This window comes from Elephantulus edwardii, unplaced genomic scaffold (genome assembly GCF_000299155.1).
Source record: "Elephantulus edwardii isolate Elephantulus edwardi_28Jun2011 unplaced genomic scaffold, EleEdw1.0 scaffold00033, whole genome shotgun sequence".
Classification (NCBI taxonomy): Eukaryota; Metazoa; Chordata; class Mammalia; order Macroscelidea; family Macroscelididae; genus Elephantulus; species Elephantulus edwardii.
Genome location: NW_006399783.1, coordinates 20854094 through 20874697, shown reverse-complemented (window position 1 = coordinate 20874697; position 20604 = coordinate 20854094). Strand labels below are relative to the sequence as shown.

The 20604-nt window shown below is 43.6% G+C and overlaps 1 pseudogene; it reads left to right on the top strand.

Moving 5' to 3' along the window:
* The first annotated feature begins 7592 nt into the window (after positions 1 to 7592).
* On the top strand, positions 7593 to 9029 carry LOC102852184 (annotated as a pseudogene).
* Positions 9030 to 20604: the final 11575 nt, after the last annotated feature.

Below are 20604 nucleotides of genomic sequence, written 5' to 3'. Positions count from 1 at the left end.
TTGTTACACATGTCTTTATATTAAACCATGCAGTATTCCCTTGCTCTGTAGGGAAAACAGCTTCTTGGTCTAGGTATAGGTTTTGCACAAGTACATCAAATGTTCTGGAATTCCCTTTCTTCTCAGGGTTAGCTATGATTTTTTATGATCCACACAGTTAAATGCCTTTATGTAATCAATAAAACACAAATAGACATCCTTATAATTATCTTTGCTTTCAGTCAAGATCGCCTAATATTAGCCATGATAAACCCTGGTATTTTTACCACTAGGCCAATTGGCAGCACCAGGATAGATGGAGAAGAGATTGAGGTTGTTAACAGTTATAGATTGCTTGGCTCCATGATCAACACTCTTGGCAGCAATCAGATGAATTTTGTTCTGCCCATGAAATGCCCCTCAAAAGAATAATCCACATATATGTAAATACAAAAAAGCACTTTATTCCAGAGAATATGCGCATGTGGAGACTTTCTCCCTCAGTAGGAAGGTGGCGAGGGAAAAAGCCCCGAGTCCCCCTCCACAATTGCTTTTAAGGCTTTCCTGGGTGCCACTGTTGGGGAGGGGAGATTGAGATCATGGTTGGTGGGTCGGAGGGTCAGTCATGTGGTCAGCTTTTGACGGGCTGGTTACTTTGCCCACCTTTACTCTTTTTGTGTCACGTAGACACTAGTTAATTCTTTACTTTGCAAGGACAGATAAGACTTTACCCGGGGCATTTGTGTTTGCCTTAAGCTAAGAATTTTTATGGCCTGCTTCTGCTTCTGGTATTAATGGGGGGCTATTAAAAAATGGGGTTTATGCTGTCGCCTCAAATTTCACAGGGAAAATCTGTTGTCAGGGACCTCTCCAGAGTACTGAGAAGCAATGATATCAGTCTAAAGACTAAGGTGCACCTGGTCCAGGCCATGGTCATCACAATTACTTGCTATACATCCGAGAGCTGGATGATGACTAAGGATGACAGAAGAAGGATTGATGCCTTTGAGTTGTGGTACTGGAGAAGAGTCTTGAACACACCATACACCACCAAGAAGACAAGTATGTCTGTCTTGGAGAGGGTAAATCCAAGTTTCTCCTTGGAGGCTAGGATTTTGAAGCTCTACCTCACACACTTTGGGCATGTGGCCAGGAAGGACCAGTGCTTGGAGAAGGACATCATGCTCAGAAAGGTGGAAGGACAGCGCAGGAGAGGAAGATCCCAGATGAGATGGATTGACTCAGTGACTGGGGCAGTGGGGGTAGGTGAGTCAGTGAGACTGACTCAGGACAGGGCAGGCTTCAGAGCTGTTGTACATAGGGTCCTTATGATTCCCAAGTGACTTGATGGCACATAACAACATCCCTGGTGCCGTAGCCTCTTCTAAATCCATCCTGAACTGGCAATTCCCTGTTGATATACTGTTCTATCTGTTACTGGATATTTGTCAGCAAGATTTAGCTTACATGTGACATTAATGGTATTGTTTGATTACTAATGGATATTTTCAGCTGTTTCTTCTCATTTTGGCCCTTGGTACATAGCAAATGAAGGTCCCCAAAACTTTATTGCATCTGTATCACTGCTGTCAACTCTACTTTTAGGAGGCAGCTGACTCTTCCTCCCTCCGTTTTTCAGTGTCTTTTAGCCTGAGGGAAGCGTTAGTTAGTAGTTACTGGTGTATAGCCTGCAGGGAGTTGCACCCAGAGGTGGCACCTCTCTGGTCATTTGAATTCATCAGCTGCTCCACAGGAGAAAGATAGGCAATCTGTCTTTCTGTTTGTCTTGTTGTTGTTATGTGCCATTGAGTTGACTATGACTCATAGAGACCCTATGTACAACAGCTCTGAACCCTGCTCTATCTTGAGCCAACTTCATTGTCTCTGACACATCTATTCTCACTCATTAACCCAGTCACTGAGTCAATTCATCTCATCTGGGGTCTTCCTATCCTGTGCAGTCCTTCCAAAGTATCCTTGCAACATGCCCAAAGTATGTGAGACAGAGCTTCTAAATCCCTGTTTCCAAGAGCAGTCTGATCTCACCCTCTCCAAGATAGACCTTTTTGTTCTCTTACCAGTCCATGGTATATTCATATTTTCTCCAGCACCACAACTCAAAGGCATTGATCCTCCTTAGTCACCGCCCAGTTCTCTATGTGTAGCAAATAATTGTCTTTCTATTTACAAAGATCTAAAACCTGCTGGAGGATCAGCTGTGAGTTAGTTCCAACATGATGGCTATGAGTTTGTGAGTTTGGTTTTTTTTTATTTTGCTTTGTTTTTATTTCAACTTATTGAGGGTGCATCTTCCTGCATAACATCAGACAATGCTCCACTGTTACCCATAAGTTTTTTACTGGTCTTTTTCCAAAGTAGCTTGCCTGGCCATCCTTCCTAGACTGTTTTACTCTGTGTCATGAATTGAATTGCTGTTAGGTGTCATCAAGTATAGCTCATAGTGACCCTATGAACAACAGACCTGAACCCTGCCCTATCCTGGGCCATCCTCATCATTTCTGACACACTTGAGCCCATTGCTGCAGTCACTGTGTCAATCCATCTTTTCTTTTTTAATTTATTTTATTATTTTGTTTGAATCCTTGAACACTAATGAGTGAAGACCTGATGAGTTGTAGGAGGATGTCAAAGATATCATCCAGGAAGAGTGCAAACGGTCATTACAAAGACAGAAGAGGAAGAAAAGACCAAAATGGATGTCAGAAGAAACTCTGAAGATTGCACTGGTGCGTAGAGAAGCCAAAGCACAAGGAAGAATTCAAGATACTAAAGAGCTGAACAGAAGATTCCAAAGGGATGACAAAGCAAAATATTACAACAAAATGTGCAAGGAGCTGGAGTCAGAAAATCAAAAGGGCCGAACTCGCTCAGCATTTCTTAAGCTCAAAGAACTGAAGAACAAATTTAAACCTCGAGTTACTATAATTAAGGATGCTTTAGGAAGAATATGAAATTATCCTGGAAGTATTAAAAGAAGATGGAAAGAACATACTGAGTCATTTTATCAAAAGGAACTGGCAGACACAGAAGAATTTAATGAAATCACATAATGAGCAAGAGCCTATGGTGATGAAAGAAGAAGTTCAAGCTGCTTTGAAGGAAATAGCAAAAAACAAGGTCCCAGGAAGAGGGTATACCAATTGACATATTTCAGCTAACAGATGTTGCCCTGGATGTATTCACCAAGTTGTGTCAAGAAATCTGGAGAACAACCACTTGGCCAACTGACTGGTTATGGTCTTTGCAATCATTTGCTATGCATCAGAGAGTTGGACAATGACTAAGGAGGATAGAAGGAGAATTGATGCCTTTGAGCTGTGGTGCTGGAGAAGAGTACTGAATGTACCCTGGACTGCCAAGAAAACAAACAGATTCATCCTGGAGAGGGTTAAACCAGGCTGCTCCTTGGAGGCAAGGATTCTGAGGCTTCGTCTGACATACTTTGGACATGTTGTAAGGAGGGAGAGGTCCTTGGAGAGGGACGTCATGCTTGGGAGGGTGGAGGGACGATGCAGAAGGGGAAGACCCTCTATGAGGTGGATTGATTCAGTGACTGGGGTAATCAGGATGGGTGTGTCAGAGGCAGTGAAATTGGCACAGGATAGAGCAGGGTTTAGGGCTGTTGTATATAGGGTCGCTGTGAGTTGCAAGCGACTTGACGGCACATAACAACAACCATCAAATCAGATCTGACTGGTACAGGAGGAGATTGTCCATCCTTCTTCAACAGAGCATCTGGTGGATTCGAATCACATACCTCTGGGATTGCAGTGCAGCTTCTTGCCACTAGGCCACCAGAGCTCCCTATGTCAATCCATCTTGTTGGTGATCTTCCTCTATTTTCACTGACCTTCCACATTCCCAAGTATGATGACCCTTTCTAAGGAATAGCCTCCCCTAGCAACACATCCAAAGTACGTGAGACAAAGTTTCACCATTCTTGCTTCCAGGGAGCATTCTGGCTTCACTATGAGTTGCCCAAAATATGTGAATATAATGTGGAAGCTATTTAATGACCCTTAATGATTTGACAAACCAAATAGTTGCAGAAGGACTAAGAGTAGAAGGCAACATGCCCTAATCCCATCACCCCATTCATCCAATGTAAGGGGAGTTTCTAGAGAATGTTACCTCATTACAGAGAAAAGGGAAGAAAAGCAAACTGAGAAGAGGGACCTCAGTACCACAGAGAAATCTTCACCAGGAGTGGGCTGTGCACTTTGGTCCCAGCACCTACAAGACAAAGCTCCTTGACACCAGGGAGGGCCTAGACCTATGGGGGGCTCCAAGGGATGCTCAGCCTACAGACAAGGAAGGAAATAAAGACTTTGCTCCACAAATGACACAGCGAGAATGAGCCTTTCCCTAGAGGTGGCCCCTGAATGGACGTTTCTAACCTCTGTTAGGAGATTAGATTCTGTTCGTCAAAACCACCCCCTTGTGATACGTCTGTTATAGCAGCACTAGATAGCTAAGAGGGGAGTTCTGGTGGCCTAGCTGTCAAGAATCATCCTGCCAGCCCTGAGGTATGCGGTTCAAATCCACCAGCTGCTCCACATGATCAAGATGAACAACCTGCTTCCATGCAGTTAATAGCCTTTGAAAACCTGTTGGCAGGTCAGCTTCATATGAGATGGTTCTGACTTGACAGCACCTAACAAGGAAGATAACTAAGGGAGTCTAGAAACTCTTTTGAGGCCTGTCCACACGGATGACCCAGCTGGCATTTGAAACACTGATGGGACAGCTTCCAGCACACGGTAACACAAAGACAGGCCCCACAATCTATTCATACTCTCATTATTGTCATCCTCATCCTCTTCATTATTTTATTTTTTAAAAATTTTCCTAATTATTAGGGGAGCTCTGGTGGCCTAGTGGCAAGGAGTTGCAACTACGATCCCAGAGGCGCACGGTTCAAATCCTCCAGATACTCTGCAGGGGAAGGAGGGACAATCTCCTCCTGTACCAGTCAGATCTGATTTGACGGTACACTCACACAAAAATAATAATAAAATAAAAAAATATAAAAAAAACTTCCTAATTGTGGCAAGCTCTGGTGGTCTAGTGGTGAGAAGCTGCACTGAAATCCCAGAGGTGCGCAGTTCAAATCCACCAGATGCTCTGCTGAAGAAGGAGGGACAATCTCCTCCTGTACCAGTCAGATCCAATTTGACGGTGCACAGAAACAAAAAATAATATTTTTTTTTTAATTTTCCTTGTTATGTACTATAGAATCAATCTGAATGGCACAGGAGGAGATCGCCCCTCCTTCTCCAGCGGAGCTTCCGGTGGATTCAGACCACGTGCTTTCGAGATTGCAGCGGAGATTCTTGCTACTGGGCCACCAGAGCTCACTTCCTCTTCATTATTATTACTATTTCCAGCCAGCCACACATAAATTGCACTATAAGTTCACATGTTCAAACACAGCCTTCCCATGACCTCACATTCCCCTTTAGTCTGCCTATTGCCATTTCTCTGTTCCTCTTCACAGCGAAACTCCACAAAAAAAGTTCTTAATTACTCTCATTTCCACTTTTTCACCCTATTTCCCTCTCAACCACCTTCCACTACCCTCTGTCCCTCAGCTCATTGAACTGGTTGCTGTGGAACTGCTCCTGATTCACAGTGACCCTATGTGTGTCAGAGAAGAACTGTGATTCAAAAGATTTTTCACGGGGAGCTCTGGTGGCCTAGTGGCAAGGAACTGCAACTACAATTCCAGAGGTGCACGGTTCGGCTCTGCCGGGGAAGGAGGGACAGTCAGATCTGATTTGACGGTACACGCATGCACACACACACACACAAAATTTTTTTTCAGTTACTGATATTCTCTGAATGGAAAATCAGGCCTTTTTCCAAGGGTCCACTGAGTGTACTAGAACCAACAACCTCGGGGAGCTCTGGTGGCCTAGTGGCAAGAAGCTGCACTGCAATCCCAGAGACGCATGGTTCAAATCCACCAGGTGCTCTGCCAGGAAAGGAGGGACTGAAACAACTATGAGATATCATTTCACCCCAGTCAAAATAGCAAAATTTAACAGAACAGCAAGCAACAGATGCTGGCGAGGTTGTGGAGAAACTGGAACCCTGATTCACTGTTGGTGGGAGTGTAGAATGGTGCAACCCCTGTGGAAAGCAGTGTGGCGCTTTCTCGGAAGGTTGCAAATAGAGATACCATTTGACCCAGCAGTTCCACTACTGGGAGTGTACCCTGAGGAGACCATGGCTGACATCCAAGCAGATATATGCACACCCATGTTTATTGCAGCTTTGTTCACAATAGCAGGGAGTTGGAAACAGCGTAGGTGCCCATCGACAAACGAATGGCTAGAGAAGCTGTGGTATATTCGCACAATGGAATACTATGCTGCATTAAAAAACAAGGAACTCATGCAATATTATTCAAAATGGTTGACTCTGGAGAACAGTATGCTGAGTGAAGTATCCCGGTCACAGAGGGACAAATATTGCATGATGCCACTGTTGTGGAGTGGGACTGTCCTTGGGGTTGGGGAGAGACTGAGTGAGATGGGTTCAGTGATGTGTGCTGCACTGAAGCGGAGGAGGGAGGGAACTGTTTAAAAGAGATATATAACTAGGTATTTCTGTCATCACAGGAGACTAGAGCGAGGGCTACATGGTGGAGGGGACTTGGGGGAGGGTTAGTAAAACAATGAAAGAATCTTTTCTTTTACTTTTCCATAATTTTTGGACTCATGTACTTATAACTTGTTAGTCAAATTTGTGTCTCCTAGGTTGCAACACCCCCATGATACATCTTCAAGGATATGAACACGTACGGCCAAGCACAATCAATAAGAGTGCATCTAAATCCCAAAATCAATCTCCATAATAGTCTATGTGTTCCCTACTGCCAAAGGGGCCCTTTAGAGTAGTGAGAGAAGATCTTCACCCTGAAACCCACAGCGTCCCTTTTCAGCAGGAAGTAGCTAAGAGTATACGCCATCCCCTTTTCCTTATGACTCAGGGTGAAGTCTCTCTCAGGGAGGAGTGATAGGGAATGGCAAAGGACACACTGACAAAGAAGATTAATCAGAACTGGCTTTGACAAGCACTGTGGCATTTGGACAAGAACAAACTGGGAGGAGGGTAGAGAGAATAGTGCAACAATGAATGAATGGAAACCCAAAATCTCTGTAAATGTTTATGAAAATCAATAAAATATAGGAAAAAAAAAGGAAAGGAGGGACAATCTCCTCCTGTACCAGTCAGATCTGATCTGACGGTACACAGACACGCATACACAAAATAATTTAAAAAAAAAAAAAAGAACCAACAACCTTGTTCTCAGCTCTAGTGGCCCAGTGGATAAGGAGTTGTGCTGGCAGCTCAGAGGCAGATGGGGAAAGATGGACCATCTCTTCCCATGTGATTTACAGGCCCTGAGAACCCACCGGAGGGTCAGCTATGATTTGGTTCAGACTCAACAGCACTGAGTGATTACAGTCACTTACCTCTTTGTTCCCCAAACAAAAGTGACTTGTCGGTGTTCATCACAACTTTATTCAAGAGTCAAAAAGTAGAAGCAACTCAAGTGACTATCAATGGCTAAAGGGATTACCAAAATGCAGCGTATCTATAGAATGGAATGTTATTCAGTTATAAAAAGAGATGAAGTCTCATTGAAGCCCTCAGGTTCGTTCCCTGAGATTGTGCCCCATGGTGTGGCCTGCGGCCGGGGAGGGGAACCATGCAGAGGGGGTGATGAAGGCAAGGGGAAGGTGGTGAATCTGCTGTCACTGGATTCTGACAACGTGTGCTGCTGCCAGGGAGGAAATAATGCTGGCCATACAGTTGTTGTAGATTCTGAAGAATATTATTTTCATCTTTTGCCCAGTGGCATAATTAATCCAAACATTACCACATTCATTGGAAATGGAGTGGTTTGATTTATCTACCTGGATTGTTTGAAGAAGCCAAGGAAATTGTTAAAAAATGAAAAGGTCTAGAAGGCTGGGAAAAGAGAGTTATCATACCGGACAGAGCTCATACTGTATTTGATTTTCATCATGCAGCTGATGGGATCCAGACCAACAGAGACAAGAGCAAGCAGGGAAATATTTGGGTACCACCAAAAAAGGCATTGCTTCCAGGAATTCTTCCAAAGGTGCTTGGGGCGGGTTTCAGATATGTGACCTCATCTCTGATTTTGATGGCTTCTCAGAGGGGCTCATAGTTCTGGCTAATCAATACAAATCTATAAATCCTACTCTAGAGATAGACATGGAAGGTGAACTGCAAAAACTCAAGGGTGATATGGAAAGAACTAAGTCAATGGTGAGAGATGGTGTTTACTTTCTATACGAGGCCCTGCATGGACCACCAAAGAAAATCTTGGTAGAAGGTGCAAATGCAGCTCTGCTGGTTATTGATATTGGGACTTACTCTTTTGTAACCTCCTCGAATCGCACTGTTGGAGGTGTCTGCACTGGTTTGGGGATTACCTCCTTGAATTGCACTGTTGGAGGCGTCTGCACTGGTTTGGGAATGCCCCCTCAAAATGTGGGGGAGGTGTATGGCATTGTGAAAGCACACACCACTCGGGTTGGCATCGGCGCCTTTCCTACAGAGCAAGACAACGAGATTGGGGAATTACTGCAAACAAGAGGTAGAGAGTTTGGTGCAACTACTGGAAGGAAAAGATGTGGCTGGTTGGACCTCGTTTTGCTCAGATATGCTCACATGATTAATGGATTTACTGAGTTGGCACTTACCAAATTGGATATTTTGGACACATTTACAGAGATCAAAGTTGGAGTTCTTGCAAGTTAGATGGTGAAATCATACCTCGTTTCCCAGCAAACCATGAAGTCTTAAATGAAATTGAAGTTCAATATAAGATTCTCCCAGGATGGAACACAGATATATCAAATGCAAGAACATTTAGGGACCTACCTATTAATGCGCGAAATTATGTTCAATTTATTTAAGATGAGCTTCAAATTCCAGTGAAATGGACTGGTGTTGGGAAATCCAGAGCATCTGTGATTCAATTCTTTTAAAGATTTCCTATGACACAAGACATACTTCTGAAGAGCGGGAGGAAAAGACTTTCATAGACACTTCACTATCTAATCTGAAAATGCAAGAATAAAGACATTGCTGGGCGCAGTAAGGCCGGCCGTGTCTCCAGCCTCGTCAGTGGAAGTGGACCTCGGCATATTTCCTGGTCAGCTTCGGTTAGCTGCTGTCATCGTTGCTCCTGCTGCTCGCGGTGCCACATTTCTTAATGTAGTGAAGTCACTGCTGTTTGTAAATGGGAAGAGAATTACTTTCAGGGTAGTTTTTCTTCTTTCTTGGCATTGTGTGTTCTTAGGTTTTGCCCTCTACTAGATGGTAAGATTAATGCAATTTTGCTCACTTTTTTTACATTCTGATCATTCAGTTTTGTCTTTGCTGTTAAAAAAATTATTAACGGATAGGAGTTCTGTAAATTTTTGTAACGCTTTACATTCTGTTAAAATTGTGAACTATTTTCTGCTGAGACCATTGCAAAACTGAGCTTTGTGTAGGGGGAGGGGTAATTTTAAGTTCTTTAAATTTATACAGAGTGCAGAATTTCTTTATCTCTGTAAATTATTTAATAAATTGTACAAAATGTTCAAAGAGAAAAGGTATACCCCAAAACAATAATCTTATTTTTTTTAAATAGTCAGAAGACCAGTTATGATATTTGGTGGATATTTCATTTCAGCCATTAACTCTGTAATGTATATCTTTCCTTTTTCTATGTTCCTTAATCTAATGGATTTTTTCCCCTCCAATATTGTGTCTGCCAGTGTGCATAATTGTCCGTACCTGTCCAAATGAGCCCAAATTGTCAGTCATCATTTTAGGCCTTTCTTTCTCCTTTCTTGGTAGGAGGGGAGAGGGGAAGGAGAACATTATTTGACAATTAGTTTTAACATAATGTATTGTAGATTATCCTTCAATGAACTATCTTTAACGTTTAAATTTGGTGCCACAGAAATTTATTTTATTATACCATCAATAGCTGATTTAAAAGAACTAAATATTTCTAGAAAAAAAGAGATTAAGTCTTAATACTTTCTATGACATGAATGGTCTTGAATATATACTGAGTAAAATGAGCTGGACAAAAAAAGACAGACGGTGTGTGATTCCACATTTATGAATTATCTGGAAAGGAAAAATGCAAACCAGCAAAAGTTTATTAATAGTTATCAGGTCAGAGGGGAAGTAGAAAGAAGAGTTAAAGCTCAAAAGATGCTGAGTTTCTGTTTGGAGTGACGGAATTTTTCTGGAAACAGGTAACAGTGATGGAAATACAGCTGGATAAATGTACAGTTAATGTTTCTGAACTGTAGGCTTCAAAATGGTTAGAACAGCAAAATTTTTGTCCTATTATTCATCACAAGAATTCTTTTAAATGGCTGGATCCCCTCCATTTCTCAGCAGCCTTTGACACTCTTTCTTGAAACACTATCTTCACTTGATTTTCCTCCTGCCCCACAAGTCTTTCCCTCTCAGTCTCTTTTACAGCCTTCACTACCAAACCTCAGATCATGGCTGGGGCACAGACACAATGTAGTCCAACCCTGTTTACATCTGGAAAGCACTTGGGAGACTAAAAAACCACCCAAACCGTGCCCCACACTCAGGGATTCTGAGACCATCACTGCAGAAGGGGCCTGCAAAGAAGAGCTTTGTTTCTAACTTTCCAGATGCTTACAGTGTATGTACAAGATTGGGAGTTCCTGTCCCAAGGGAGCTGATTGGGTATGCAGGTCTCTTGGACCATCTACATTTCTGTGACTCCCAAGGGCATAGGGAGCTCTGGAGGCTCAGTGGTAAGGAGCTGTGCTACTAACTCAAAAGCTTGTGGTTTGAATCCACCAGCTTTTCTGTAGGAGGAAGAGGGACAATCACCTTGTGTGCGATTTACAGCCCCTGAAAACCTTCTGGAGAGTCAGCAATGAGCCGCTTCTGACTCAAAGGCACATTAACAACCACCACCCAAGAGCCTTTTCTTCAGTGCAAGCCTCTTGCTGAGCTCCATATTTAAGAATCCAGCTGCATATCTCAAAACCAAACTCACTACATCAAATTAACCCTGACTCATAATGATCGCTGGATGCCTGAGGCTGTATATCTGTAGGAGAGGAGACTGCCCGTCATTTTCCTGTGGAGCAGCTGGTAGATTTGCACTGCCAACCCCTAGGTTAAGAGTGCAAAACACTATGTACTAAGGCACCAGAGCCCTTACCTGAGTAACTAGACATCTTCATATGAATGTATAAACAGGACCTCCATATTTAATGTGTAGGGTGGGCATGAGCTCTTTGCAATGCAGTGCCAGGGTCTGTGCGGGCTCAGAGGGCACAGCATTAAAGGATGGAGGTGATGGGTAGTTAGTTTTAAGTTTAACTATGTCAGAGTTGACTCAAGAGCAGTAGGTTTGGTTTTGGCACAGAAACGTATTTTAATTATTATTAAATTTTATTCGTTTTAATGAACATTTACAGAGATTTTGGGTTCTCATTCATTCATTGTTGCACTTTTTTTTCTACCCTCCTCCCCAGTTCGTTCTTCTTCCCCCCCACCGAATGTCTGTTTTAATTGTCCAATTGCCACAGTGCTTGTCAAAGCCAGTTCTTATTAATCTCCTTTGTCAGTGTGTCCTTTGCCATTCCCTATCACTCCTCCCTGAGAGAGACTTCACCCTGATTCATAAGGAAGAGGGGATGGCGTATTCTCTTAGCTACTTCCTGCTGAAAAGGGACGCTGTGGGTTTCAGGGTGAAGATCTTCTCTCACTACTCTAAAGGGCCCCTTTGGCAGAAGGAAACACATAGACTATTACGGAGATTGATTTTGGAATTTAGATGCACTGTTATTAATTGTGCTTAGCCGTACATGTTCATATCTTTGGAGATGTATCATGGGGGTGTTGCAACCTAGAAGACACAAATTTAACTAACAAGTTATAAGTACATGAGTCAAAAATTAACAAGCAATAATATTCCGAGTAGAGGTTCTAGTAGTGGCACAAATCAAGTTACAGAGGGAAGGTGGTTCTTACAATAAAAGGCCTATAGACTAGCACTTTGTCTATTATAGTGTACAGGTTAGGAACCACAAGATGTAGAGGCTCAGCTATGTCATTTATGCTTCTTAAGTCCTGGAGCAAATTCCATCTACCACTGGGCTGTTTTATTACTAGAAACTTCACATGCAAGGTAGAGGTGAAGTAAGGAACTGCTTATGAGGTTTTCCGTCCATTTCAACAACTAAGAGATAGTGAGAAGAGATGGGACCTCAGAAGGCTTTTAGGACCAATTAGTAGGCTCTGTGTCCAGGAGAAAATGAATATACTTACCAGTAATGTTAATGCTCATCCACGGCTCTTCTGGGAGGAGAAGCGTATTTTATAGGTAAAGCCTTCCCACAGTACATGAATAGGTTTCCAGTTGTTGTTGTTAAATGCCGTCGAGTCGCAGGCGACTCATAGCGACCCTATGAAGGAGAGTCCTCAATGCTTGGGTGTCTCTCATCCTCTCTCCAGGTTCATAGGGTTTCCAGGGGCAAGCTATTATGGAAGTGGATGCCACTCCTCCTTCCAAGCTTGTTTTAAACGGGGAGTTCCACCCCACTCTCTGTCCACATTGGGCAACCAGCCATTAACACATTTGACACATCAGTGTCACAGTGTTCAGCCTCACAGCAACCACAAGTTACCGCTGTACGGCAACTTGTACACCAGGGCTATACTACCTACAGGAATGTCTGAACAAAAACAATGAAAGACAGACCTTATGGTTGCAGATTAAAAGTCACCCACCTTCGGCTTGGTAGCATCATCTTCTGTCCACTGGGCCAACTGATCTCTCTATGTTGATGTGTCCAGTTAGGGTGGCTAAATCCACCTTTTCCCCAAAATGGCAAACCCTGGCACAGTCCTTGTCAGCTCTTCGAGTCTCAGGACACCCTGGAGGTTATGCAGAGACTTAAAGCCATAACCAGCCTGGAACCAGGACTCTAGGCCCCCAGCCTGGCACACTTCTTTTCAGTGTAGATCTACCTAGTGGTGACTTCTCGGCTTTGTCCTGGCGCTGAAGCAAGCCCGGCCACCAGGGGGCGCAGGCGCCTAACCTCGGACCCTGTCCACCGCGGAGAGGCAGGGGTGGTGCTGTCTGTGCTGGTCTGGGGCTTCCAGGCTACATCCCAGCCTGAGCTTGGAAGCCCAAAGACCAAAACCGGGGCCTCTCTGCTGGAAGACTATGAGGACCTCCAGGCTGCCAGGCTGCCACTCCTTCCTTTGCTTGTTTGTCTTTTTACTTCCTTAGACTGACCTTCCTTCCTATCTTCCTTCCTTCATCAGTTCATTCACGCCCATTGTGCTCAAACTGTGAGGTTACAAGGGTGGGCAAGACCCTGCTCTCTGGGGAATGACATGCAAATGAGCAAAATTCTAACCACCAAAGGCAGTGAATAAACAAACACTTCATATGATATCATATGGTGGTAAATTCTGTACAGAAAAAACGAAGCGATGCGAAAGGAATACTGGATGATGAGGGGGAGGTGTCCGGGGGCCAATTCATTAAAGAGTGTGATTAGAGAAGGGTTTTGGATTTGTTTTTCTATTTAATACTTTTCAAAAGAAAAGCTCATTTTTTGTCCCCGGAAAGGACCCTGCCACTTCACATGGTCTAGAAGCTACCACTGCACATAGTCTATAAGTGGCAAGAAGCTGCACTGCAATCCTGAAGGTACGCGGTTAGAGGCCACCAGCTGTTCTGCAGGAGAAGGATGGGCAATCTCCTCCCGTGTGATTAACTGCTTCTGAAAACCTCCGGAGGGTCATCTTTGTGTTGGTTCCGACTCTATGGTACACAACAACATAACATCATGTTGTTTTGTTTTTGTAGTTAAGAACTAAGGTGTACCTGATCAAAACTGTAATCTTTTCAATTACTTGATATACAGCTGATAATAAGGATGAAATAAAAATAATCAGTCTTTTTTTTTATTGTATTATTTTTACGTGTACTGTCAAATCAGATCTGACTGGTACAGGAGGAGATTGCCTGCTTCTCCAGCAAAGCATCTGGTGGATTTGAACCACATACCTCTGAGATTACAGTGCAGCATCTTGCCACTAGGCCACCGGAGCTCCCTAGAATCAATGTCTTTGAGTTGTGGTGTTGGAGGACATCTTTCCCCTCCATCTTCTTTTGATGCTTTCTGGGTCCTTCAATATATCTACTATAGCACCTTTCAATATTGCAACTCAAGGCTTAAGTTTGTTTCTCAGTTCTCTCAGCTTGACAAAATCAGGGCAAATTCTTCCCTTTTTATTCTCCAATTCCAACTCTCTGCACATTCCATTATAATACTTTGCTTTGTCCTTTGGAGCTGCCCTGTGAAATCTTCTGCTCAGCTCTTTTACTTTGGCATGTTTTCCTTTTGTTTTGGCTTCTTGATGCTGCCGTGTAATTTTTAGAGTGTCTTCTGACATCCATCCTGATTTTTTTCTCTTCTTTCTCTTTGTAATGACCTATTGGTTTCTTCATGGATGATATCCTTGATATCATCCCACAACTCATCTGGTCTTTGATCATTGGTGTTTAGTGCCTCAAACCTATTCCTAAGCTATAGTCTTTCCAATTACTTGCTATGGATCTGAGAACTGGACAATGAATAAGGAGGGCAAAAGAAAAATGATGCCTTTGAACTGTGGTGTTGGAGAAGAGCCTTGAACAGCCCATGGATGACCAAAAGAACAAACAAATATGTCTTGGAGAGGGTTCAGCTGGAGCGCTCTTTGGAGCCAAGAATGATAGAGCTTTGCCTCACATACTTTGGGCATGTTGCCAGGAGAGGGACATGATGCTAGGAGAGGGACATGATGCTAGGAAAGGTGGAGGTCGGTGAAGGAGAGGAAGACCTTCGACCAGGTGGATTGATGCAATGACTGCTGTAATGGGCTCTGGTGTACAGGAAGGGTGAGGATGGCACAGGATAGATATAGGGTTCAGAACTTTTGTTTATAGGGTCTCTATGAGTCATATTTTACTTGGCAGCACCTAACAACAACAACAATAGGACAAACAAATCTGGCTTGGAGAAGGTGCATCCAGGGTGCTTCTTAGAGGCAAGGTGGGTGAAACTTTGTCTGACATAACTTCAGCATACTATTATCACAACAACAGAGAACTTCCAGATGTGCAGGCTGGGCTTAGAAGAGGCCATGGCACTAGGGACATGATAGCCCAAAGTTAGATGGCTGTTGGCTAAAAGTAGAGAGTGCCAAAAGAATGTCTATCTGTGTTTCATTGACTATGCAAAGGCATTTGACTGTGCGGATCACAACAATTTGTGGCTACCCCTGAGAAGAATGGAAATCTCAGAACATTCAATTGTGCTTTTGCAAAACCTATACTTGGAACAGGAGTCAGTTGTTAGAACAGAGCAAGGAAACACTACATGGTTCCAAATCAGGAAATGTATATGTCAGGAATGCATCCTATCTATCTCTTTACCTTTTTAGTCTATTTGAGAAACAAATCATCTGGGAGGCTAGGATCTAGGAGGTGGAATGTGGCATCAGGATTTGAAGAAAACTCATCAACAACCTGCATTATGCAAATGACACAGCCTTGATTGCTAACACTGAGGAGGACCTTAGGCATTTGTGGCAGAAGGTCAAGGACTGTAATCTTCAATATGGATTGAAACTCAACATAAAAAAAAAACCAACAAAAACAAAGATTCTCACCACTGGTTGACTGGCAGCATCATGATAGACAGAAGAGATTGAGATAGTTTGCTTGTCATCACAATCAATAGCAGCCATGAATGTACCAGCAGCTATGAAATCAAAAGAAGAATTACATTGGGAAAATCTGCCATCAGAACACCCTGAAGAGTATTGAAGAGCAACGATGTCACTATGGGGACTAAGGTGTACCTGATCCAGGTCATGGTCTTTGCAATTACTTGTTATGCATCAGAAATATGGACAGTGATTAAGGGTGATGTGGGAATTGATGCCTTTGAATTGTGATGCAGGAGAAGAGTATTGAAGGGACTGATAGGAGAACAAATATGCTTGTCCTGGAGAGGGTGAAATCAGGTTGCTCCTTGGAGGCAAGGATTCTGAAGCTCCACCTAACATACTTTGAGTATGTTGCAGTTCTTGGAGAGGGACATCATGCTTGGAAGGATGGAGGGACAGCGCAAGAGAGAAAGACCTTGGATAAGAAGGATTGACTTAGTGACTGAAGTAATGGCACTAGGTTTCTCAGAGACAATGAGGTTGGTTCAAGATAGATCAGAGTTCAGAGCATAGGGTTGCTATGAGTACATCTGCCTTACCCTGTACCGTCCTGACCAGCTCTAACATACTGGACCCCACCGACAGTCACTGTGTCAGTCCATCTTGTTGAGGGTCTTCCTCTTTTACTTTGATCCTCTACCTTTCCAAGAATGAGTTTCTTTTCCAAGGACTGATCTCTTCTAATTGTTGTTGTTATGTACTGTAGAGTTGGGAATGACCCACAGTTGACCCTTCAGTGGGTTTTCAGCTGCAGTAATCACGTGGGAGGAGATTGCTCATCTTTCTCCCAAGGACCTGCTGGTGGCCTCAAACCATGTGCCTTTGGGATTGAAGCACAGTGTCTTACCACTAGGCCACCAGAGTTAATTGTTATTGTTGTTATTATGTGCCGTCCAGTTGCTTGTGACTCATAGCAACCCTGTCACCTCTGCAGGGAAGTCCTACAGACGTGGAAGGATGCTAGACTGCACACGTTCTAGGGTTGCTATGAGTCACAAGCAACTGGACGGCACATAATAACAACAATAACAATTAACTCTGGTGGCCTAGTGGTAAGACACTGTGCTTCAATCCCAAAGGCACACGGTTTGAGGCCACCAGCAGGTCCTTGGGAGAAAGATGTCAACTGTGGGTCATTCCCGACTCTACAGTACATAACAACAACAACAATTAGGAGAGATCAGTCCTTGGAAAAGAAACTCATTCTTGGAAAGGTAGAGGATCAAAGTAAAAGAGGAAGACCCTCAACAAGATGGACTGACACAGTGACTGTCGGTGGGGTCCAGTATGTTAGAGCTGGTCAGGACGGTACAGGGTAGGGCAGATTCTGATCCCTTGTTCATGAGGTGTCTGTGGATCTTAGTCAACTCAACAGCACTTAGCAATAACAATTCCCTCATATTGTTTTGGTTTTGTATTTTTAAAAAGGCAAGTTTAATATGAAATTAGTAAAATGCATATAAAACTTCATGACAGGCAGAAATAAGTCCAAAAATATTACCACATATCCGTTGAACAGTTTCCACATGATCACCATGTTCCCTATAAAAGTCATATTTGAATGCAATATTTAAAACAATCTTAAATGCATTATGAAGTCCATTAACTATAAGCATCCATATTTTTCTTCTACTACAATCTGTTTCTTCGACTAGATTGGCATCATTTCTACAAGGATCCAGGGGGAAACAGAGAGAAAGAAGGAAGAAAAAACCTACTAGGAGTAATTTATCAAGATTTGTGAAATCTGGCCCACTGTTAATGTAGTTTCCTAAGATTTCTGCTCCGGTGAAGTCAAGCCTAGGATTCCCCCCACCCCTGGAATATCTTCAACATCAGTTTTCTCTGCATTTGGTCTTGTACCCAAAGATCAAATGCATATTTAAATTCCAGAAGAGAGGTCTAGCATTTTACTGCATCTCTCCCTTTTTTGTCCTCCAATGTCCATGTCCCCTCCTCTGCTATTGTAGAATCAGACTTTGCCCTTGAGCACCACAGGTCAGCACTGCAGGACAAGCTGGATACTCTGGGCAAGAGTGCCTGGTGGCACTTGAACTTCAGTGAGCCCTCCTCCAGGGTCTGGTACTGCTGGTCCCACAGCTTTCCTCAAGGAACCGCTCCACTGTGTTCTTCAGATGGAGACACCACCTTTGAGTTCTCTCCCAGTCACCACTGCACAATGAACAGAGCAAATACACTAGGCTGGAACAAAATGAGAAAGTGTGCCGAATCAGAACTGACCCATAGCTAATTCTCCAGCAGGTTTTCAGAGGCAGTTAATTGCACAGGAGGAGATTGGCCATCCTTCTCCAATGGAGCAGCTGGTGGCCTCAAACCTCGAGCCTTTGGGATTTCAGAGCAGCTTCTTGCCACCAGCGCTCCCTGTAAAGGAATCAATAAATGCAAAACCCTGAGGCAAAGGCCCATGTGGCCAGAGAAAAAGACAACAATGGTAGGAGGCAGACCCAGTTCTTTAGTACCTTGTAAGCACCTTGAGTCTTAAGTGCAGTAGCAGCCCACTAGAACGCTAAAAGCTGAGGGTGAAGTGTGATTTCTGCTTTAAAAATATCACTCTGGTTGCTACAGAGAGAAGACCTTGCCCAGGTAGAAGAAGCCAGAGACTTGTTAGCAGCTGTTACAGAGTCCAGGAATGAAATAGCAATTGTCAGAAGCAATCTGATGCAGTGTCTTTTGAAGGTGGAATTTATCGAAACTGAGACATAAGGGAAAGAAAAAGCAAGGACAGTGTCACAGAAATTCTCAAGTCATTATCTATTTAAACTCAAAAAGTCATTGCTATGGAGTCAGAATTGATCTGTCAGCAGGTTTCCAAGGCTGTGAATCTCATGGAAGAGATTCTTTCTGTCAGGGACCTGCTGGTGAATTTGAACCAGCAGAGAGGTCAGGCCTCTGAGTCAGCAGAGCAATTTCTTGCAGACTGTGCCATTAGCATGTGTAGTGTTGAGCTGGAATTGACTCCATCGAGTTTTCAGAAGCTGTAAGTCTCAAAGGGGGGAAATTGCCCACCTTACTTTCATGGACTAAGTGATGGGTTCGAACTGCATGTGTTTGGTTTGGCAGCTCTTTAGCCACTATGCCACCAGAGGGCCCTCATTAATTATTATGGTTGTGTACTATCTAGTTGAACTGACTCATAGCTCCCCCTTCAGCTGGTTTTCAGGGGCAGTTAATCGCACAGGAGGAGAATGCCCATCTATCTCCTACAGAAGAGCTGGTGGATTTGACCTGCATATCTTTGAACTGCATACCTTTGGTCAGTGCAACTCCTCACCACTGGACCACCAAAGCTCCCTCATTAGCTGTTGTTGTTTTTGTTAGGTGCCGTGGAATCAAGTATGGCTCATAGTGCTAGAAACAATATATTTAAACCTTGAGCTATCCAGTGCCACTCTCAGTGTCAGACTCAAGTCCATTGTGGCAGTCACTATGTCAATCCACTTTATTGAGAATCTTCCTCTCCTTTGCTATCCCTCCACCTTTCCAAGCATGAAGCAATTTCCAGGCAAAGTATGTGAGATGTAGGAGCACTCTGGCTGCACCTTCTCCAAGATATATTTGTTTGTTCGTTTGGCAGTCCATTCAGTACTCTTCCCCAATGCCACAGTTCAAAGACATCAGTTCTTCCTCTGTCATCCTTACTCATTGTCCAGCTCTCAGTAACACAGCGAGTGAGTGACTGAACAAACCATGACCTGAATTAGGTACACCTTAGTCCTCAAACTGACATCATTGTTCCTTAATAATTTGGAGAGGTCCCTGACCACAGACTTTTCCAGTGCAATACATCTCCTGATCTCCTGATTGCTGTTACCAAGTTTATTGATTGTGGATCCAAGTAAGATGAAGTCCTTGACAATCTCAATCTTTTCTCCATCTAGCATGATAGTACCTATAAACTGAGATAGTACCACTGATTTGATAGCTTGGAGGTAACTGGGTACCTTGAAAAGAGGAATGTGAGGACAGAAATATGAGAAGAACAGTGAGGTCAAGAGCCTGACTGAAGTGAGTTCAGGAGGAAATAAAAGTAGGAGACAAAGGGATGGATAGACAACTCAGTAGGGAGAAGATAAAAGAAAAGCCTAGCAACCTACTTCTGAAAAAGCAGCCGTTGACTACCCCACGGAGCACTGTTTTCTCCTGACACCTGGGACTGCCATGAGTCGGAGTGGTCTCAATGGCAACTAGTTTTTGAGGGGAGTGGTGGAGCAGTGGCAACATTTCCAACTTCCATTTAAGACATGCAAGTTCGATTCCCAGCCAGTGCATTTCATGTGCAGTCATTACCCCTGTTAGTGGAAGCTTAGGTTGCTATGACACTGTACGGATTTCTTTGGAACTTTGAGACTAAGACTCAGGAGAAAGACCTGCCAACCTACTTCCAAAACACCAGTCACAACCAGTCACAGAGAGATGTAAGAACCACTCCCCCCCCTTAGGAGTGTCACGAGTTGGAGTGATGGGAAGAAGAGGTGAACTCGAGGACCGATCTGCACATTCATTCACTTGTGGATTCATTCGTCCTCCCACCGGTGTCAGTCATCCGGATTGGGTGCTAGGGACAGAGTGGAGACTGTGAGGACACTGGTCTGGAAGCGGAGCCGCCTCTTGGGTGGGAATATAGCAGGACATCAGCCATTGTGACAGTGCGAGGTAGGTGCAGGGCCAAGGATGCGTGTTATTGGTCCATTTTTCCAAGGAAGAAACTTCGGTTCAGAGAGATTGAATTAGCTGTCTTTTTCAAAGCTCACTTTC